General features: G+C 54.4%; 1 pseudogene; it reads left to right on the forward strand.

Annotated features, from left to right (window-relative positions):
* The window catches only part of LOC127043132 (maestro heat-like repeat-containing protein family member 1), a 37369-nt pseudogene that overhangs the window by 12837 nt on the left and 1169 nt on the right, over nt 1–23363 (forward strand).

Consider the following 23363-nt stretch of genomic DNA (forward strand, 5'->3'; position numbering starts at 1 on the left):
AGGAGCAGGCGATGGGCAACAAATAGGGCTTGGGAAGCACATAGAACTTGCGACGGCGCCCTCTGTCTACTAATGGAAGATGATGACAAATGGAATACAGTGTTTATCCTCTCAGCCCATTCTCTCTGATCCCTCTCCCAGCTGGCATCCGGTCTCTGTCCCTCGCGCTGGGAGGGCAGGACCCCTGGCTTCCTTCTTCTTTCACCCCACTGTGATCATCCACCCTGCAGAAGACTAAGCCATGATGGATTTGGTTTTCACCAGGCTGAGAGGTGGAGCCTAGCCTGGGCTGGTTATGGCACAGTCACAGCCAGGGCAGCACCTTTTCCCTTCAAGCACCATTTTCACCCTCTGCCATGCCCACTACACTTACCGTGCCAAGGAGGTCTCTACTGAATCTAAATCTCCCTGGTGTCTCCCTTATTTCTCACCATCAAGGGGAAGCAGATGGGAGGCACACCATGGAGCTCGAGGTCTGCCAGCTCTGCTCCAGTACCCTGCAATCCTTGGGTGATTCCCCCAGAATAGCCAATGTCAGTGACCCTGCCCCTCTCCATTGGACGCAGGCCTCTCTGGGTCTGAGCTTTTCGATGAGACAGGCTCCAACCAGATTTATTTATCTGAGCCTCCCCGCTCCAGAACATCATGGGGTTGGGTAAAATGGACCCTGGATCTGAGCTAGACCTGGTTCTTTGCAATAGAGAACACTCACTGGCTGAGTGCTCCTGCATGCCAGGGTTTGGTGTCACAGGGGCTCTTCCGCTCTAGCATCCCCTGTGCTCAGTCATGCTGGTTCTGCAGCTTTCATAGCTCAGTCCCTCTTCATTGGTCCCTCTGTTAACTTTTTCCTGGCTGTTACAGGGTGGGGTCTATACAGCCCATCACATGTTTTGCAAATGCCAACCCTAGCCCAGGAGTTCCTGCCTCTCACCCGCACTACCCTGATGCCTAAGGGAGAGTCCACTGAGCTGGGAGACACTACATCCAAATCTCATCTCTGCTGACTACCACTAAGGTTTCCACACACTGCACAGACCTGATTACTGACCCAGGCCTCAGAACGTAAGCCTAAGCAGTCAAGTAAGCCTCCTTCCCACATTGAACAAATTAACAGCGACGTTGCACAAGGTCACATCAGGCAGAGCTGAGACTAGAAGCCACGTTTTCTAATAAGACAGACCCAAGTATTGTGCACTCAGCTACACTGTCTTTCAGATAGAGCATGCCAAATATATGTGCTTTAGTTACTACAGATAACTGAACCCTGGGGGTTCCTGATCGTTATTCTATACTGTCTAGCAAAGAGTTGTGTAACCCTCTGGCATAGTGTGTGTTAAGTCCCCCTTTTGTCCACACAGCAGACAGCAATTGCGTCTGTGGTTCAAGTGGTGCAGGTCTGTGCGGGGATGTGAAGGTCAGAGCTCAATCTCCCTGAGTGCCTGTCATGGTTTCACTTGATAGGATTGGTTTTCCTAGTCTCCTCTTTATTTATCAAGCTGGTGTATTGCGTTCACGCCGTGCAAACACAGCCTTTCCAAGTGGGACAGGAGTTAAGAAATTCTGTGCTGTCGATGATTCTACACTCAACAAAAGGAGGGGGGTGGGGTCAGTCATGTGTCAATTGATTTGGTGCTGCAGGCAGACACTGACAGGTGTGAAGGAGGAGTGGGTGGGGATCGCTGCATGGTTCAGGCTTGGTAGAGAGGTCTGGCTGGTGGTGGTGAGGCCAGGGGTCCTGTCTAGTGTAGGAAAGAGAGAGCTGGTGCAGGAAGAGGATGTTTCCATACTGAGATGGCTTTTCTCTGCTCTGCAGGTTTTATGGCCTGGGCTGCTCCTTCAACTGAGCCCAGCAGCCCATGGGCCAGCCCTGTCTCTCCTCCTGCAGACCTCGGTTGGGGTGGTAAAGATGATGCAGGAGAAAGGCAGGCTGCCCTTGGCCAGGAGGTGTGGCAAGGCGAACAGAGGTGAGTCCCAGTATTTTATCCACCAGCTCTTGATCTTTCTGTAGCATCTGCCCCCAGGTGAGGATGGAGATCAACTCTTGGTTCTGGGTCCGGCACATTGCAAGGACACAGCCAGCTGTCAAGGGCACAGGTAGAGCTCAGAGACAAATGTAAAAGATCCCTCCAGAGTCTGATGGGCTGTCCCCCCTTTCTTTTCACAGGATGTGAGTCAAGCCCCAGGGCCACTCTACCCCAGGAGCTGCTGGAGAGTAACCCACAGCCAGGAGGTTCCTTATTCTCAGTGGGAAGGGGCCACTCCTGGAGCTGGCATTCAATGCATGGTGGCTCTTCTCACCGCAGCCCCCAGAGGAGCTGGCTCGTCACATTCCTCAGGTTCATTGCACATCAATCCAGCACCTCTCGGCATTTAACAGAACCAGCGAGCTCTCTGAGCCAGCCACCTTCCTGGCTCCCCTGATCCTGGGGCTGGACCAGGTCCCTCAGCACAAGTTAGTGCAGCCCTCAGACGGCTCCAATATAAGCCAGCTGGAATGAGCCCTTAGGGACTGTTGTGCAGGCCCTCTCCTAACCCCTGGCCTACAGCATCCTCCCTTACCAAGGGGCAGCTGGGGATTCCCTTTATGGCCCAGCTGCCTCTTTCGGGCTGCTTCAAGCTCCCCTTGTGCTGCTCTAACCTAGGCCAAGGATCTGACCCAGCAGCTGCCTGATGGCCTCTGGATAATCCTGTCTCCTTTCATCTGAGCTAGAGCCAGCCCAGGAGTAAGAAGATAGAAGGAGCCAATAGCTGGTCCATGGAGTGTCCCTGATCAACTGAAATGTCCATCTCAATCCTGTCCTGGCTGTCAGCTCCACCTCCCTGCTGTCTCCTTCCATCCACCTCTGAGCTCTCCCCCTGCACCTGTAGGGAGCTCCCTTCTCACACTGCCTTGCAAAGGAGGGCTACAGCCACCTCTGCCTCTATGTCCACTAGGTGGTTGATGCCTTTTCGTATATGATGGTGCAGGTCAGAAGGGCAGCCATGTTCCTCCTCTTCCAGCTGATGAGCATGTTCCAGGCTGGGTCAGGCTGATTCTGGGATAACTACATGATGGAAATGCTCCTCTATATGGAAAGTGAGGAGGGTGTGTCTCCCCTTGCAGGAGCAAAGGGAGGGGACAATGTGGTGCTGGGCTCAGAAAGGGAGAGGCCAGGACCTTCCTCTGAATCCAGGATAATATGATGCTGTGACCTTGGAATCAGAGAGGATCATGTCAGGATTACATCCCTTGGTTCATCTAGCCCAGCCCCCTGTGCCTAGACAGGAAGGATCCTTTCCAGAACCGTATCTAACCTTCATCAGACATCTCACACCCTGGGGAAGGATCTTGGCAAGCAGAACGTCTGGCTATTTCACATCAAGGGCTCTGGATCTGAGGAGCATTGTTGTCCATCAGCGATCTGCAAAGAGCCATGAGTCCCCTTGGGGCTCGTGAGTCGGCAGCTCCTCCCCACCCGCCGCCAAACAAGAACCAGGTTACAGGCTACTCCCCAGTAGAAGGGTCTAAACACAAAGGAAACTGACCTGCTCATCTCTTCCAGATCACAAGACCTGCTTCTGCTAGAAGAAGTGGGAGCAGCAGCTGCTGCAGGTAAGGGTCAGAGAAATGGAGGGCTGGAAAGGAACTCAAGAAGTTATCTAGTCCAACCCCCACAAACAGGCAGGATTAAGAGGCCCCTCAGCAGCACTGCATTGTGGGACAGAGGAAGCGGCTGAGCCCAGCAGATACAATTGGAGAAGCACCAGGGGCAGCTCACAAGGATTCACAGGCATTAGGAGAGACATGGGGGGGGGTGACAGTGCACGCTCCTTCTTCCCCTCCCCTCCCAGCTGTGGTGGGTTCCTGGCTGGAGCTATTAAGGTGACCAGTTTCTTGGCCCCTCTCAGTTCTAATTGGCTCTTCTTTCCCTGGCAGTTCCTGGAAGACCTTCTGTTCTTCATCTTAGATGCTACCCAGGGGCAGCTTTGGGCCAGTGAAACAGACAACTATACCCTGAGTAGCGACTGCTGTTCTGAACTAGGCACTGACCCCCAATTCCTTCCAGGACACTGACCTTGTCACTGGGCCACTTATCACTGTGACCCAGCTAGCGTCTGATACTAGCGATGAAACAGCCCAGCCAGGTAGAATCCGAGATGAAGAACAGAAGGTCTTCCAGGAACTACCAGGGAAAGAAGAGCCAGTTAGAACTGAGAGGGACCAAGAAACTGGTCACCTTAATAGCTCCAGCCAGGAACCCACACAGCTGGGAGGGGAGAGGAAGAGGGAGCGTGCACTGTCATCCTCCTACGTCTCTCCTAATGCCTGTGAATCCTTGTGAGCTGCCCCTGGTGCTTCTCCAATTGTATCTGCTGGGCTCAGCCGCTTCCTCTGTCCCACAATGCAGTGCTGCTGAGGGGCCTCTTAATCCTGCCTCTGTTTATGGGGGCTGGACTAGATGACGGTCTGCGGGGAGATGTTGGATGCGATGGGTACTGAGTTGCTGCAGAGAATTCCTTCTTGGGTGCTAGCTGGTGACTCTTGCCCACATGCTCAGGGTTTAGCTGATCGCCATATTTGGGGTCGGGAAGGAATTTTCCTCCAGGGCGGATTGGCAGGTGCCCTGGAGGTTTTTCGCCTTCCCCTGCAGCGTGGGGCACGGGTCGCTTGCTGGTGGTTTCCCTGCAGCTTGAGGTCTTCAAACCATTTTTGAGAATTTCAATAACTCGGTCCTGGGATAGGGGTTGTTATAAAATTGGATGGGTGGGGTTCTGTGGCCTGCCTTGTGCAGGAGGTCAGACTAGATGATCAGATTGGTCCCTTCTGACCTATGAGTCTATGAGTCTATGACTTCTTGAGTTTCTTTCCAGCCCTCCATTTCTCTGACCCTTACCTGCAGCAGCTGCTGCTCCCACTCCTTCTGGCAGAAGCAGGTCTTGTGATCTGGAAGAGATGAGCAGGTCAGTTTCCTTTGTGTTTAGACCCTTCTACTGAGGAGCAGCCTGCAACCTCTTGTTTTGCAGAGCTTTCTCTACAAGTGCTGGGGCACCATGCTGATGTTTTCTCCAGCAAAGAGCATCAAGCCCCAGCTATGGCTTCTGGTGGAGATGATCGATTTCCGAGAAGAAGAGGAAAGAGAGGTGAGGTCTTTCCTCCTCCACTGTCAAGTGATCCCTCATTCCTTGTCAATTCCCTGATGCTACATGTATATGTTCTGCCTTGGACAAGGTCCAGTGGATTAAAAAGATCTTCCTTATACTCATGCCCATGGCAATGACTTTGAGAGCCATCCTGGCCCCTTGGCTTCTTCCTCAGCATTCCCATCTTTCTGTCTCACCCGAGAACTTGGGCTGTGTGCCAGGCAACACCTATACAAGATTTTCGCCATCCTGGAGCACTAGGAAGAGTTCGTCAGCAGGGTGCAGCTCCAGCCTTTTGCCAGTGGCTCTCTGGAGGTATGGTCCCACCTAGCATCTCTGCTCTTTCATCCATCCCTTCACCAGCCTTTGCAGGTAACGGGATCTGCCAGGGAGGACCCTGCTTCCCAGAAGTCTATTCAGCAAAGAGCTGAATTTCCAAGAAGTGGCTCAGTCTCCGTGGAGGGAGCCCTTTCCTTACTCCTCCATGGAGTTGCAATCACAGCACAATGGGGTGGATATAGGTGGGTTCTGTTGTATAAGTTCTCCAAGGTATCTCCTGGGGAGCTCAGACATGCTCCACATAGCCCCGTAAACAAGGCTCAGAGAGGGCCCAAAAGACACTGCCATGCCATCAGCTCCAGCTGACACATTTCTCAGCAGAACAGGCCCTTGGTCGTCCCCTGAACTGGGCTATTTCACAGACCTTTCTGGTGGACTCACCAGGGCTGGCATGTCAGACATTCCCCCCTCCCACCACCACCACCACCTTCTCAGTAACTCTCTGGGCCAGTGCAATCCACTGTAGTCCCAGTGACATCTCTGGAGCTAGACTGAATTAAAGCCGCTGCTAGTGCATCCCCTTCAGCTGCTGGGCCACCTCAACCACCCAATCCTGGGGAGCTGGGAAAGGCCTCGGAGTCCAGGCAATTCAGCTCAGAAGAGGAGTTTTTGATTGCTAAGCCGGCTGGGTGAAAAAGCCTCCCTTGGCCCCATTTGTGAGTTAAGAGCAGCTTAGGCCATCCCTTCTCCTCACTTTTTCCTTTGCAATTCTCAGGAAGCAGCTTCCATTGAGCAGCTGAGAAGCCTCCTCACCTATGAGCACATGGTCCACTCAGGCCCCATGGATCTCATCCTAGAGACCATAGGCTGCAAGACCCTGTCTCTCATGTGGCAATACTATTTTCTGAGCCCACACTTAAGTCAGAGCCCTCCCCTGGCCACCCACACAGCACCTACCTGGGCTGTGCACAGCAGCACAGAGCTATGTCTTTGCATAAACTCAGCTCCGAGGGCTGGAGCTTTGCCCCAGAAGGGACAGGAGACATGGGAACAGCACCATTCTCTGTGACTTCCCCATCTCGATTAGCTTCTTCTCTGATTCCAGGCCCATGGAAGCTAATGGAAGGACTCCCATCTGGGCCTTGTTAGAGTGTAACTGAGCATCACTTGGTGCTATTGTCCCCTAGACGACTGTGCCCTGTTTGGTACCTCTAGGCTTGTGCTGCACTCAGGGATCAGAAGATAAAGATTTAGGGCCTGTTTCCCCATACACTGCAGTTGATGGTGTAGCTGGGCACAAAAGGTGCTCTGAGGGATTCAGGCCCCTAGCCCAGTTGACAGGCTCTGGTGCTGAAGGGGGATTTTGAGATAACTCTAGGTTGTTTTCTTGCCATCGAAGGTTTGAGGCCAATGTCCAGTCCTACGCTGGTTACAATGCCCATATGCGCATCCCAGCGAAAAGGAGAGGGGATGCTAGTTTGGTTGAACTGAATGTTCTCCTTGGAGAACGGACCCCTTGGTAGGGAGAGCCCAGCCAACTCCAGAGAGCGGCAGGTTCCTGTTCCAGAGCAGACAATTACGACCTGACTGTCAGGGGAGCTGAGCAGCCTCAAGGTCCATTGACAGCTCTGGGAACTGCAAGTGCTCAGCACCTCTGGAAATCAGCCCATTCCTTGCATCCATCTCCAGAGATGTTCCCCTAGGGAATGCAAAGATGTTCCGCTCGGCAAGCCAGTTCCTTTCCCTTAGAGCGTGAGGGCAATCCAGCCGAGGACAGCAGCTCCCTTGTAGAGACTCGCCCTTTAGCCTTGTGTCTCAACTCTCTGTTGCCTGTGGCTGTTTCCTCATTGTTCTCTCTCCCTCCTGCCTGTGAGCCCAGGACCCTTGCTGGTGAGATCTGTGTTTGTGAGAAGCCTCGTGCTGGTGGGTGAAGCTGTCACCCAAGTAAGCAGGATTCCCTTGGTGAGCCAGGACACATACACCGTGCTGTGCCCCCTGCTGGTGAGTGACCACGCTGGGGTCCTGGGAGGGATCTCTAGGTCACATGCACATGCCAGAGTATCTAGCATTGAAGGCCATATGCTGTGTTTGCGACCGGGTGCCCACGGCTCTACACTGTGCACTGCAAACCCAGTGCTGATGCCAGATTCTTCTGGTGCGATTCCAGCCCAAGGAATTAAATGACACTATTTTCCATTAGCGGATTCATGCTGGTTACCCCTGGGACGATTCCCCATCCCACCTCTGAGGGATCTGCCCAGCACCCAGAAAGTGCCCTGGGGATTAACTCTAAGGGTTTTCACTCCGGGACATGATCCTGAGGAGTTAACAGGCGCAGCCCTCCCTAGGTTTGCAGGAAAATATTTGACCTTGTAACGATGCTGGTTCTGGCGGGACCCAACTGAGAATGCTGATTCAGGACAAATTGCTTAAAGAAGGGCAGTTACAGCCCAGGCTGGTGTTTCTATGCAAACCAGGCAAACCAAACCAGCCAAATAGAGAAGACTTTGGTTTTACTCCACTGGCTAACCACAAGTCACACAAGCAATTCCTTTAGACACTCCAGTTTCCCAGTATCACCACCAATGCCACTTGCTATGGGGACAAATGGTTATGAAAACCAATGCCCCAGTGAAAGAAAAAAGGTTCTCCCGATCCCAAAGGACCAAGCCCCAGACCCAGGTCAATATACAAATCAGATCTTAGCCACAAATCACGCTGTTGCCAATCCTTTAGAATCTAAAATCTAGAGGTTTATCCATAAAAGGAAAAAGATACAGATGAGAGCTAGAATTGGTTAAATGGAATCAATTACATACAGTAATGGCAAAGTTCTTGGTTCAGGCTTGTAGCAGTGATGGAATAAACTGCAGGTTCAAATCAAGTCTCTGGAGTACGTCCCCAGCTGGGATGGGTCATCAGTCCTTTGTGTAGAGCTTCTGTTCGTAGCAAAGTCCCTCCAGAGGTAAGAGCCAGATTGAAGACAAGATGGACGAGTGGCATCAGCCTTTTATAGTCTTTTCCAGGTGTAAGAACACCTCTTTGTTCTTACTGTGGAAAATTACAGCAAAATGGAGTTTGGAGTCATGGATAAGTCCCTGCATACTTTGCTGAGCTACAAGGTGTATCTGCTTCTCTCAGTGGGTCAGTTGTATAGCTGATGATCCTTAATACGCCATCAACCAGGCTAGGCAGAGCTGACACCAACTTGTATGGGGTGTCACCCAGAAGCATAGCAGAAATTTGAAATACAGACAGTACAGAGCCAATATTCTTAACTTCAACTACAAAAATGATATACATATACAGATAGCATAACCATAACCAGCAAACCATAGCCTTGTCTTAGACACACTATTTGACACCCTTTATACGAGATTTGGTGCCACTACAGGACTTTGGTTGCAACAATGATCTACATGGTCCCAGTTCATGTCAATAACGTCACACCTCAACTGTTCAGGACTCTAATGCTTCCCATCACAGAATTGCCTCTGCTCAGATTCCCCTTACCTGCTCTGTAGCAGATGCTGAAATTTCCAGATGTGCCATCAGGAATGGGGCTCTTGTGACTGTCCTCTGCATTCTTTCCAAGTGGCCGCTCCCAGGCCATCTTCCCAGCTCCGTGCCCCAGTGAACTGCACACTGGGGCTGAGGGTCGGTGGGGGCGTTAAACAGCATTTGGAGATTCCACGTCTTGCTAAGTAACCGGGCTCCCCCAAATTCTTTTGCCTTTGACTCTCTGATTTGTGCTGCAGGAGATCCTCAGAGGCAAGGACTGGGCCTGGCTGCAGAACCCCAATCATCAGCATGCCCTACTGGCCATCTCATACTTAGAGTACGTCCATGGGGCCTGACTCACCTGCGGAGCCCAGCAGCTGGGGAGGGGCAGATGGAAGGAGAGGAAGTCGGGGAGGGATGAGCTGCAATAAGAACCAGAGGATGCTCCTCCCTGGTGGCTCACTAACGGGCTATAACCTCCTTGGCCTCTGGGTCTCTTTATCCAGCCCCCATCTCTGCATATTGCCTGGTAAGAGGGAGCCCTTCCCGTCAGCATGAAGTGCTGTGAATGGGTGCAGCCACAGAGCTGGTTACAGGATCATCCCCGAAGAGGAGCTTCCCCAGCAGAGCCCCTGCCGAGCCCAGGGAGCATAGGCATCTCCAGACAGGACCTTTCCCTAGGTGGTGGCTCTGCTGGAAATGCTCCCTGGAGCTCTGCTGCTTAGAGAGGGAGCTGTCCCTTGTGCCATCAAACCCAACCTGACTCATGTCAGGACCTGTCTCCGTTCTAATGGCCCCGTCTGCTCTGTTCCTTCCAATCAGGAAATCTGAGCTTTGCCTGTCTAAGGAGCAGGTGGCTGAGACCATCAGCACCCGTATCGCCAGCGCCATGATTCAGTGCCCAGCTCTGGCGAAGCTGAGGGGGACTGAGGTGGCAGAAAGCTCCGCTATCCGGACAGAGCTTAGTGAGGCATGGACAAAGCTGCAGCTTCTACCTGCCTCCTTGCCGGGGAAACTCAGCCACTCCTCTGCTGATTAGCTGGACCCTGGCCCAACGCAGAGAGCTGCGTGTCCAGCCGAATCCCCTCGGTTTATTTTCCAAAGGGCTGGTGACAAGTGGCTATGCAGTTAACTCTGCAGTTGGGTTGGCAGGGAGGACAGCTGTAGAGGTGAGCATCTGTGACACTGTACAGAATTACCCTGGATTCTTGGCACAGGGAACTAGAACCTACTCCCAGTTTACACCAGCTGAGGATCTGGCACAGAGTGTTAAATAGCATTTAGTGCAAAGGGAACAAGGCATGGATTCGGGATAGCCACACAGGCAGGCCATGACTTCTCCTGCCACAGAAACAGAGATTGGCTGGAGCAGGGATGAACAGCTCAGCCATTGGTGATCCAGCGAGGTGTTGGGGGGCAGCTGGGGCCTCTCCAGAGGGGGTGGGAGGAGGCCTTCCCTCCAGAGCCCTGCTCAGTACATGTGTTGGGAAGTCCAGTTGGGAGAAAGGATTCTTTGGGGAAGGGCAGCCAGTGGTCCAAGTGAGACCCATGTCTGTGAGCAGGGGGATCAGTATCACCTGGGTAAAGAGACTCCAAATACCAACAGCACCTGGCTCTAGATGGGGGATCCACTCATCCCCCTTCCTCATGCACCTCACCTCCCTTGCTATTTACTTCCCTGTTTCTCTCTGCTCCAGTCTATCCAAGAACTGTCCTGGGAGGGTCTGGATCTTGTGCTGCAGAGGTTCCTGGAGCAGCACCTGACCCCTACCATGCTACTGCATCTGTTTCTGGTATGATAGGGAGTGGGGAGGGGCCCATTCGCACTGGCCATCTGGGGATGTGCCCATGGGTGGCAGGTTTGTAGAAATTTTAGTGGTGCCCAGAACCTGCCCCCACCCAGTCCCGCCCACCCCAAACTCGGACCCCCACCAGCCTAAGGCTCTGAGAGGGTGGTTGGGTGGGGAGAGGAGATCTGGGGTGCAGGTCTTGGGCTGGAGATTAGAGTGCAGGAGGGGGTGAGGGGTGCAGGCTCTATATGGAGTTTGGGGGTGGGAGGTGGTACAAAAGGAAGGAGTGCAGGCTTTGGGAGGGAGTTGGAGGGCAGAAGGGGGTGTGTGGGAAGGGGGAGGGGGTACACACTCTGGGAGGGAGTTTGGGGATAGGAAGGAGTGCAGGGGTAAGGGCTGTGGGGCTGAGGATGAGGGGTTCATGATGCAGGAGGGGCTCAGGGATGGAGCAGAGGATTAGAGTGCGGGGGGATGAGGGCTCTGGCTGGGGATGAGGGGTTAGGGCGTTGGAGAGGCTCAGGGTTAGGGCAGAAGGGCAGGATAAGGGCAGCCTGCCTTGCCATTAGTGACTGGGGGGGCACTAGGACCCTGGGGCAGCAGACAGCAGTTGCTGCCGCGAGCGGGGCTCTGCCTAGGAATGTGCTACCCAGCAGCACAAGCAGGCGCGGGAGAGGCACGCGCTGGTTTCTTTCGGGGGGTGGCAGGCGGAGGCTGGGGGACAGACCCAGCTCCAAATGTTGGGGGAGCTCGGCCCCCGGCCCTGAATATTGCTGGAGCTCGGGCACCACAAAAGAATATAACCCGCCGCCTATGGATGGGCCAGCTGGTCAGGTTCTATCAGAGCCACAAGAGGGAAGGCTCCAGTTGATCCCGAGGGGGCTGAGCAGGCCTCCCAGCTGCTGTGAACTAGCCAGTCCCCCAGGGCACAATCCTAGTCCTGCTCCAGCGGTGTCACTCTGGCCTTCTAAATTTGGGCTGGCGCCCCTGTGCCCTGGAAGAAAAGTGCCCCAAGATGCCAGCAGGATCAGTGGGGAGAATCCTCAAAGCGCTGAGCCCAAGACCCTCAGACCTCTCCCAACGCCCTCCCCCCCGGCCCTTAAAATGAGAGGGGTGCTGAGTTCTAGTGTCTGAAAGCGGAGGAGAAGGGGTTAAATGCTCCATGTCCTCTCCCTGCTGGGGCGGGAAGCAGGTTCTGGGGGTCGCCCCAGCATTGCTGACACTCACACAGCTTTCTCCCTGCTCCCCAGCACTTGCAGCTATGGATCTGCTCTCCCCAGGCCCAGGAGAGGAGCCGAGCTGTGAAAGCCAGCGCCCAGATCTTCATGTTCTATCGCTTCAAAGCCATCACCGAGGTGAGCAGCGCAGACCCTGCTGCCCCCTCCCCCAGCACTCACAGAGGGGGAAGGGGGTGATACAGACAGAGTTGGGCTCGCCCCAACCCATGCCCTGATTTTCTGTTTGGTGGCCCATTAAGACCTGAAACCCATGACACAGCAGGGCTACATGGCCAGGCTGCTGACAAGCCAGGTCTTCGATGCTCAGGAGGCCACCAGATACTGGGCATCTCAGGCTCTCTACTGGCTCTTCACGCCTTGCAAAGGTAATATGGAGCAGAAGCCTTTGCCACTTCTCAGCCCTCACAGCCCCAGCCATTACCTAGTGAGCAGAGCTGCAGAGAGAACATGGCGCCTTCATCACAACCCTGACCAGAGGGACACGAAGCAGAAGTGGGTTGGTACCTACCAGGCTGACCTGGCATCTGCCCTTCACCAGGTGTCTGGGACCATCTGGGACCTCCCCTGATCTCACCCCACCCCCAACACACCTTCTACATCAGGGTGAAGGGTGGGCAGTTGGCCCAGGAGCCAGCTGAGAGCTCACCCTAGCTGGGCATTCCCAGCTGCGGCCGGAGTCTGGCTCTTTGGCACCTCTGACCTGGCTCAATGGGGAGGGGGAAGAATCTGGCCCTGAGAGCTCTGCCTGAGCGCTGCTGATTTCTTGTGCAGCCGTCATGTACACCAAGACAGGAGCAGTGTTGACCATGCTGAGCAAGATGCAGAAGGATGCCTGCTGCAGAGAGAACTGGCCCATGTTGCTATGGTGAGTAAAAGAGACTGTGGCTGGAGAGACAGACACACACACAGGAAAGGAGGGGTTATTGTCTCCTTCCCTCAATGAGGAGGCAGCAGATGGAAATTTCTGGGTATGAATTCCAATGCCCACTCACATAGCCCTGGGCACAGGCTGTCAGTGCCTCTGTCCCCATTCCCCGAAAAGCAAACCCACCTCCCCAGGCCTCTTCACTGCTCACACTCAGCTTCTGCCTTTCCCTGCAGCTCATTGAGAAGCACCTGCTGTCACTTGACCTCATGCCCTTCAGCTTCACTCTGCTGTTGGACCTGCTGGAGAAGGGGGAATGTGCTGAGCAGCTGGTGGGCGTCATGGAGGCGGTGCTGAGAGAGCAAGGATCAGAGCTACAGGGCCAAGTAATGGCTGGGCATTGGAGGCACCATGCTGACATCTCGGGCAGCTCCATCTTGCCCCGGGCCTAGAATTTCTGGGGCACGAGGGAGGATGTGGAGGGGAGACGTCCCTTCTCATCATCACTGATCAATGGGACCCATCCATGCCCTGTCTACAGGGCGGCTGCTGGGCACGGCTCTGTAATTATTTGCAGGCTTTGATCGCAGGAGTCTGGCTTGCCTGGCTCACTTCCTGGGAAATGTCTCCAGACCCATCCCCCAGCTGGGGGAACAGAGTGGGGTCCCCCGTTTCCACTGATTCTTTGCCCAGTGGACACGGATTGATGCAGAGGATGGAAATGCATCCCAGACGCTTAGATCCCACTCTGGTGCAGAAGCAGCCCAGGTGTGCTGTCACAAGGGGAGGTACAGCCAGGATATCCAGAGAGGTGGGGTGTCACTAGGCAGCAGGATTGGGACCCTTAGTGCTATGGAGCTGGACAGGGCCGGTGCAAGGATATTTTGCGCCCTAGGCGAAACTTCCATCTTGCGCCCCACCCCTCCAAAAATCACATACATTATACACAATGCACGGTCACGAAATTGTGCCCCAGACCTTTTTTTTTCAATCTGCCATGAGGCTGCATCAACTGTAAAAGAAAAAAAAAAATGAAATTTTATTCCTATCAGTCCTTTTTCTTGTTCACTATTAAAAGTAAAGGATAGAGAATGCATGTCACTTACTATAATTAACTATTTGAATTTCATCAACTGTTTGACGTAAATATTAAGAGATCAAGATGACTTTCAAGCTTAAGCCTGAGTATTCAAGCCTTGTTAGGTTTATGTTGCAACCATTACACTAAACAAAAGCACAGATGTAGGCAGATCTTATCCTACTGGTGTAACAGCAACTGCTCTGGATAGGATCAAAAAGTTGTTCCATGTTAGGGGTTGTCAAGTTTCTCAGAGGCATTGTGGTCCATGTTTGTTTTAAAGAAATAGACCCCTATCCTGCAATCACTTATGTAGGAGGTGTCTGTTAAGATGTTTTGCCTTGTTCTACTTTACCTCACTTGAGATAGGTGCAATTCAAGCATCTGACAAAATAATAGGAAAGCAACCTTCCAAGTTAGTAAGGAAAACATCTGGCTAGTACAACCTAGGATCCCACTATTTTGCTGCTCTGCTAGAAAGAATGGTAAAAGATTAAAGTTCACAGAAGGTACAACTCCAAGGTGCTCCGAGCTGTCCAGCTAATGCTTGAATGTTACATTGTAAGACTTCACATGCAAATCCCATTTGCTTGATTCGAAAGAGGAGGCCATCAATGGGAGAGGCCTGGGGGAGCTCTAGAGATATGAATAGTTCATGTCTGTTCCAGTATTTAGTATCAAATCAGGGCTTTACCTGTCAGCAAACAACCACCACACCTACTTATTTCTCAGCATCGTGCACATTGTGGCTAGATGGTGATCCTGAGTCACTTGTTACCTTACACAAGAGAAACCTAGATTTTAAAGAATTATTTCAAATGGGACAATAAAACAGGAGTAACAAACTTTCTGCTTTTCTGAGGTAATAGCCCCAGAAGTTCTTTATTATTTAACAGGGAGCCTGAGCTGAATGCTGGAACAGGAGGCAATATGGTGTTGAAGGGCTTCTGTGAAGGAAGAGGAAAAAGTGGCTCTTGGAGCCTCTGGGCCTGATCTAAAACCCATTGAAATCAGTGGGAATTTTTCCGCTGACTTCAAGGTCTGGGGATTGGTCCTGCTTTGAGCGGGGGTTGGACTAGATGACTTCCTGAGGTCCCTTCCAACCCTGATATTCTATGATTCTATGAAGGTGGATCAAGGCCTCTGATAACAAGAGTAACTTTTGTAAACTTCTCATTTCTGGGCAATGAAAATACTTACTGAAATAAGGACATGATTGCTGGGGATGGAAGAGATGTGGAGATATCAGAGGATGAGAGGCTTACAGTCACCTGGGTTGGGGATCTGGGCTAAGGGTGGTTGGTGGTGAAGTAAGATAGGAAATATGTGTAAACGAGCTCTTAAGCTAAGAAGTGAGGGCTTAGTAGGTTTTAACACATGCAATAGTTTAAAACAACACACAAGGGTGTATGGATTGTTTGTAAGGGGTATGTTTAGTAATGAAACAGAAAATCACTTCAAGTTTAGAAAATGTGGGAACAGTTTAGATACAAACAGGAAAGGGAATATAAAAAACTGTACAGATTTTGCAGAACATGATATGAACCTAACAAGTAACTACGTCACCTGATTTTTGTATCCTCCTCTTCCCATTTCCTTATTTTGCTCCCATTGTTCGTCACTATCACTTGGTGTCATTTTTAATTTAGATCACAGGCTCTTTGGGCTAGTGAGTCTCTTTTATTTGTTTGCAGAGATCCTAGAACATTTTTGGACACAGAATACATAAGTAATAATATTCATAACAATAATTGCCAAGTGATATACAAACTTAAATGGGATAGAGACTAGGGGATCCCCCTGGTGAGCGAGCCACCGCGGCAGCCGGCAGCCCAGGGGATCCCCTGGTCCAGGAAAACCCTGGGCTGCCGGCTGCCGTGGCGGCGCCCTGACCCAGGGGACCCCCTGGACTGCCGGTTGCCGCGGCGGCGCCCTGACCCGGGGGACCCCCTGGGCTGCCGGCTGCCACAGCAGTGCCCTGACCCAGGGGACCCCCTGGGCTGCCGGCTGCCGCGGCGGCGCCCTGACCTGGGGGACACCCTGGGCTGCCGGCTGCCACCGGCAGCTCAGACTTCCTCTCTGTCCCAGCAGCAGCGGCCGGTCAACCATTAAAAAAAAAATGTGGGGGTGCTTTTTGGCGCCCCCAAATCTCGGCACCCTAGGCAACCGCCTAGTTCGCCTAAATGGTTGCACTGGCCCTGGAGCTGGATCAGGGATGGGGGTTTTAAGATACTGAACCCAGAACCGCCTTCAGCTCAGTCACTCACTAGGAGAGTTCATCCATAGCCTTCGCCAAGCCATGTGATCACTGACTTGTTTCAGAGCCTGCCCAGCTCAGCTATTCCTAACACAGCTGCCACCCTCCCCCACTTCCTTCTGTGCTAACCCCTCCTGGTTCAGCTGTGCAATGGCTTGGCTGGCTGGAGGCCAGGAAGTCTTCCAGGGCCCCCCCCATCACAACACAGACCAGGAGATACCCCATGTGAGCAGGGTCACCCTCACTGTCAGCATGGCCCCCTGCTCCTGGCAGGGCATCACCCCAGGCTGAGGCAGAAGAGGGGCCAGCCTACCTGCCTACCTGCATGGCCCCCCACTAGACACCCCTACACTGAGCATGTCCCTCCCCCCAGCTGTGAAATGCCCTCTTCCCCCTGGAATCCCAACCTGGTATCTTTCCCATCACCACACACTTTTAGACTCCTCATCCCACCCCTAGAGGCTGGTCTTCTCCGATTCACCAGCCTGCCAGGTTTCCCCAGGCCAGCAGTGCCTTCCCTGGATCCTACCCAGAGCCAACTTTACAGCCTTCTCCAAACTCCCCACCCCAGAGCCATGGCATGGCCAGAACTGGAGCCTTCTTCCTCCTGAACTCCCCACCTCCTCACACCAGCCCCCACCCCTGAGCCTGGAGTCACTACTTTCCCCATGGGGGCTCTAACCCCAGCCTTTCATCAGGAGAAGGCAGCAAGGGGCCCCCCCCAAGCCAGGAGAAGTGAGTCTGGCCACCTCTGCCCATAGAATATTGGGGTTGGAAGGGACCTTAGGAAGTCATTTATTCCAACCCCCTGCTCAAAGCAGGACCAATCCCCAGATTTTTACCCCAGTACTCCAAATGGCCCCCTCAAGGATTGAACTTACAACCCTGGGTTTAGCAGGCCAATGCTCAAACCACAGAGTTATCCCTCCCCTTGCTGTGATGCAATGCCCAGGCAGGAGGCTATGAACCCCTTAGGACTGGCCAGTGCCTGAAAGGCCTTGAGGTCAGCTACCAGCCGGCTCAACCCGCTGCTTCTGGCCCATCACCCCTCAGAGGGCATCATCCCCAGTGTGCATCAACTGGGCCCATCCTCTGTGTTAATTCCTTACCTGTCATCCCTCTGTCCGTCACAGCCACATCAAGGCCATCTGGAGATTCCTAGGCGCAGACCTCATGCTGACCAGAGAGGTACTACATATCCTGCTGGATGACAGCCCAGAGATGGGCCGGGCTAATGCTAGACAGACCCAGGACAGGAGTTGCCCCCAGCCAGCCTGGCTGCTCCTGGTAGTAAGTTCCCAGCGCTGGCATTCAGCCCTCTCTCCCAGCTGTATTCTGCGCATGGGCACAGTCTTCTGACTGTATCTTTTCCCTTTCAGACCACATGTGGCCTGTGGGAGCTGATTGGGGCCCTGGGGCAAGCGGACACACTGGAGGAATGCGAGGACGACCTGTTCACGTCTTGCTTCCTCGTCATCGCCTTTCCCCAGCACAGCACCTGAAAGGAGTCCAGCAGGACCTGCCCAGTGATGCCAGTCTGTGCAGGTAATGTGTGGGGCTGATGGATCCCAATGCCCACAAAGTGTCTGTGCTAGCCCCTAGGAGAGGGAAGCTTCCTGCTTGAACCCTCGTTTTCCAGGGACTCCCGATGCTTTCGGGGGACCAAAGGTTCAGATCATCCAAGTTTCTTATGCTTAGGAGCGGGCAAAGCTCCCCTTGGATACTCAGAGAGCCAGAGAGCTCCTCAGAGTGGGCAACTCAGCAGGGTTATGAGGAAGTTGAGGCGGGGGTTGGGGGGAGCAGAGCTGGGGAGCAGGCCGGAGCTGGCTGCTGTCTCTATTTACTGTCTGCTCTGAAGGCTTTGGGACAGGCCTGGCCTGTCACTGAGCCACTTCAGCTCTTTTCTGCAGTGGGCCCTGGGGGGCAGGGCTCAGGACAGCAGGGCATTCAGGGAGGCACTGCCTGTACTTTTCTCCTCAGGGTCAGTTTCCTGAGGGTGGCAATTTTCACATCTTTGGAGGAGAGCGAAGGTCACATTTGCAGACACTCCCCCCATCCCCACAGCTGGGGAGGGGAGAACCAAAAGCAGAAGTGGGGCAGTTTCTATTCTCACCCTGATCCCTTCAGTGCTGCAGCAAGGGAGTCCTGCCCCCCTACCCCGCCCAGAGAGCAGGCATCCCCACATCACCATCTCCTGCCTCCTTCTCTTCCCAGCATGGCTGTGCAGGCCCTGGCATGGGTGCTGTGCCTCAGGGGCAGTCAGCCAGTTGTGGAGCTCATGAACCAGGAGCGAGGCTGGCAGCTGCTAGAGGAGGCCCAGCCTGAGGGGTTTGCTCTCCTTAGCAGGTGAGGACAGAGGACGGAGAAGTCACGTTCTCGCTCTGGAGCCCAGTGGGGCAGAGATGGGAGGGAGTGACCGGACCGAGCCAGATTCCGGCATGTGCAGGGTTGTCATGCACATGTCAACACGAGCTCTTGTTCTCTCCCAGGGCCATAGTGACCCACCCAAACCGGGCCCTGAAGAGCATCCCATGCTTCCTCCTTTCCAGCCTCCAGGCCAGCCAGGAGGGCGAACGCATGACATGCACTGTCCTGTTCGCAGAGGTGAGTATGGAGGACCAGGGGGGAGGGTTAACCAGGCCCAGAAGCTGATGGAACAAGGGGCCAATAGCTGGTCAGCCAATGAGAGATGGTCCTGGTGTTATATTGCTTGTAAATTAATCCCTCTGCTTGGGGCTCTGTGGTGGGGTTTGGGAGCACCCCACTGGAAGCAGAGGGAGCACTCTGCCCTGCTCATTTCACTTCTGTTAAGCTCAGCTGAAGGCAGCCTCTCGTGAACAGCAGTTGGTATGGAACTAAGTCACCTCCTGGCCCCTCATCATACTCCCTTTCCCTTGCTCTGGCCGGGCTAGGACCCACTGGCCTTGCCCAGCCCTCTCTGACAGCTCCTTTCTGTCCCTTTAGTTCTTTGGCAGCCCCTTTCTGATGGAGAAGGAGCCCAAGGCGATGCGGAAGCAGGTTGTGAAGGCCACGCTGCAGCAGACAGAGGACAGCAACACCCATATTCGAGGCAGAGCGCTGCACGGCCTCAGGAATGCAGTGACCGAGTTCCCAGACAAGGTGGGTCTGGAATGGCAGGATACTAGGCAGAGAGGGCTTGGTAGAAAGCTCCTGGTTCCCTTTGTCCCCAAGCCATGGCTCCTGTGGAGAAGACTGGTCTGTGGGCTGACTTGCCTGGACTGTGGTTACACTCAGGCTGACAGAGCGTTGCTCACCGAGCGGTGTCCAACCCCCTGCAGGTCAGGAAGAAGTGAGACCAGATCCTGGGGAGGTTTGTCCGTGCTCTGTGCAAATCCTGCGGCCCCCGCGCCATTCTGGACACCATGGAAGGGCTCTGCTGGATGCTGCGGGACTCCAAGGGCCTCTGAAGGCGCATGTTGCTGTCCCGCTGGCCCTGCAGGCGAGAACGTTCTTTGAGGATGTAAGTACCAAGCAAGGCAGGCCCCATGGCGCTATAGGGCACCCCACAGGACTTGCCCTCACGTGGAGGGGGCTCAGTGTCCGATGCAGGCACATTCCTGGATTTGTGGGACAGCTCAGCTCCTCTGCCAGGTGAGGTAGGGATAGAATCACTCTTGGACTCTGGGCCCACAATTGTTCGGCAGCCCTGGGGCCCAGAAGGAAGGAGGGGAGTTTGCAGAGAATTGTCCTGTCATTTGAACTAGCTGAAACCTATCTGGGCTCTGTGACTGCCAGGCTGATTCCCAAAGCATGTGAGGGCCTGAGCCTGTCCTCCCTAACCACCCTGTGCCCCCTGTTTGCAGGAGAACAGCGGCCTGAGTCGGGCCTCCATGGAGCTCTTTGGCCACCTCAGAAAATTTGTTTCCAATAAGTCATCCCTCTTTGGAGCTGAGGGGGGGAAGAGCATGGGGGTGCTGCTCATCCACCTACTGGATGAGACCCCCAGGTGGCCCAGGTGAGTGCAGCTGAGGGCTCATAGGGGCAGGGGTGGCTGGGGGCATTATAACAACATGGCAAGGGTGGTGCAAACTCCCCCCTCCAATCCCCAGATCTCCTCAGTGCTGCCCTGTGGCACCCAGGGCCCCCCCAGTAATCCAGCCTTCCCCCCCGCACACAGAGCTCTGCCAGCTCTCAGAGTGTAGCTGTGGGGTAGATCTGTGGGGTTTTCTTCTCCTTCTCGATTCCCCACAGGCACCTCCAGCCTCTCTGCCCAGCCAGACTCTCCGCGGCTCTGGCTCCATTTTACAGCCTGCTCTGTTTAGTGGCCAGGCCCAGGCCTATCTGTGGCCCCTAGCAAGTGACCTCACCAAAGCAGGGCCTCAGGGAAGGGCAGGTCGCTGAGGCCGGCTGGCTCTCCATTGCTGCTGCCCTGCCCTCACTTGTGTGCTAGCTCCTGTCTGGGAATGAGCAGAGCCTGCGAGTTGGCAGCTCGTTGCACTCAGGGAGGATCACCCAGCTCCCTTCTCGCCCTCTCCGGCAGGCATGCAGGTTGGCATTGCTGCACTGCGCACCCTTCTTCAGCTACCAGCCCCTGCGCACACTCGTGCAGAGCCAGCTGGCTGAGGGGGCAGCCCCTGCAATCCCCACCTTCTTGAGCGAAGCCTGCAGGACCCTGGTGAGAGTTCTGCGGCATGGGCCCTGCAGGACAGGGGGGTGGGAGCCCCCTCACTGACTCGGCCCCATCCCCTGCCCTTCAGGATGGCTCCCCTACAAGTCAGCTCTGTCCCATGGGAGGAGTCAAAGGGGAGAGGGCTCTGGCAGCCAGGGGTTCCTCACCTCCATAGCAGGCACCTCCCCTCAGCCTGGGGAGGATGTGTGACTTGGGACTAACTGGGTTCTTGGCTTCCCAACTCCAGGACTGCCCAGGGAGGCTGAGCAGGAAGGGTGCCCTGATAGCAACAGCTGCCCAGCAGCTGATAGGTAAGGAAAGAGCTGGAGCTCTACTTCCTATTATCCCTTCCTGCCTCATGAGTCTGGGGCCCAGTGCCACATGCACACTGCCAACGGATGGGGGGGGACGACTGGCCTCCTCTGCCCACACACAAACACACTCAACTCCCCCCTACATCTTCCCACCACCCTGAGACAAAGGGAGAACCAAGGCTCCTTGCAGCCAGATGCGGGAGGGCTCTGTGGTCAGAGGGTCTCCTCTGTCCTGGCCCTGGGTAAGCCCAGCACCTGCAGCTGGAGCAGGCCCAAGGGAGAGATCCTGCCTCCCAACGGTCTCACCCTGGTTCCCCTCCCGCACCACGGAGGTGCTGGCCCAGCCAGGGCCCCCTGCAGCCTGTAGAGGGAGGACAGAGAGAGATTCACAGGAAGCCCCGTCCCTGCCCACTCCAGCTACCACCAGCCATGCAGGAAAAGAGCCAGGGCAGCAGCTCTGCCACACTGTGCTTCATGCCAACTCCCAGTGGGGCTTGTGTGCACAACACCTCTCCTGGCCTTTGTGAGGCATGAGGCCAAAGGCAAAATGATCCCAATAATCTTGGGGACTGACTCTTCACCCAGCTCCTTCCCCTCCTCTGCCCAGATGGATTGGAAGCAGGGAGCACCTTAAAGGACAGAAATACAAGCGGTGGCTGGTGCCCTGCATGCTGTTAAATAACCAGGCCCATCTGCCTCCCCTAGGATACATAATGGACAATTGAACTCAAAGAAAAGCAAGAGGCTTGGACCGCCCGCCCTGCTGTAAGTCATGGCTGAGAGATATTGCTGTGCTGGGAGGGGTGAGGGAAATCGGGGAGGGGTTCTAGGGGCAGGGGGCAGCAGCCACATCACATGGTGGCTGGGAGCCAGAACCCAATTGTTGTGACCTGCAGAGCACAGGAGCAGGGAGAAAGTCCTTGGGGCTAGTTCTGGGGTATCCTCTCCCCGGTCATAGTTTGAAACTCCCTGCCCCATGGGGTGTTCCCATCCTGGCCCAGGCAGGAGCCATGGCTGGTCAGCAGGGTCTGGGAGTCAGAAGTTAGTCATTCCTGGCAGGCAGGGGGCAGTGGCAAGCAGAGAGAGAATGGACTCCACAAGAAGAAGGGAAACAACCTCCCATGGGAGACCTGGCTGCTGGAGGAGACTTTTCCTCCTAATCCCTAGCCAGCTGCGGTGCCACTGGCAGGGAATCTGAGCAGCCCCAGCCAAGGGTGAGGCTGGGGGTTCCTCCGAGCCTCATTTGGTGCTAACTCTACAGAAACCAGCTAGCATATGCCAGGAAGGCATGTTGCAGACCCAGCATTAACCATCTCTCCCAAGGATTGCTGCCAGCCCCCTGCAAGTGGCAGCTCCAAGAGCCCCTGCACGCATGGAGCAGCTGACCACCACTCGAACCCCCGCTCCACCCCAGCCCCAGCTATGCTTATGGGAATACAAAATTCTAGCTCTGAGCCTTCCTGCCTTCAACAGCTGATCATGCCCCAAAGGGCTGCACCAGAGCTGAGAAAACAGAGTCAGGTGCTGAGGAAACACATCCCAGGGCTGGAGTCTGTAGTCCAACCCCTCTCGTGCATCACGGGCATTATTTCTGTCAGAGGCTGACCCTGCCAGCTGCTCACTAGGCAGAACTCAGCCAGATGCTGAGCAGGCTGTCCTGGGCCTGGTGCTTAAATGCCTGTAGAGGCTGCAGTCAGCCCAAGAAGGGTGGGCAGGGGTTGGCATAGAGTCGCAGGCTGAACTGCAAGTCACAAGCAGAGCCAGTGTCATTTCTCACAGCCCCAGTCCACAGAGCAAGAGAGGAATAAGGTTGCTGCAGCCAGAATTTCCTTCACTCTGGCTGCAGGCCCTGGGCTCTCCCAACACCCGGCCCTGGCTGTTGGAAAGCTCCCCACCTCCCTTTAACAAGCAACACTAATGAGGACAAACTGCGGGGGCCAGCTCTTGCTTAGGGAGGGGGAGTTTGAGCTCTTTACATTGTCTTTGTAGTGAAGAGAGCTCCTGACCAGCAAGACCACTAATAATAGCAACAGCCAAGAGGTTATTTAAGCTAAACAAATTCTTTAAAAGAGGCAGGGTGGGGATCAAACAGAAGCCTAAATTACAGCAGGTAGCATGTACGCGGGAAAGTAGAAGTGCTAAGATAGCTTGTGAAGAGCAAATAACTGAAGGGATATAGACAAACACTAAAATACACTTTAAGGAGATCAGAAGCCTGTGAAAGAATGGATGGATTCAAGAGAGCAATCAATGGTGACAAGGACATTGCTGAGAAGCTAATATTTTTGTGTGT

Source organism: Gopherus flavomarginatus, chromosome 1 (genome assembly GCF_025201925.1).
Source record: "Gopherus flavomarginatus isolate rGopFla2 chromosome 1, rGopFla2.mat.asm, whole genome shotgun sequence".
In the NCBI taxonomy this organism is placed as follows: Eukaryota; Metazoa; Chordata; order Testudines; family Testudinidae; genus Gopherus; species Gopherus flavomarginatus.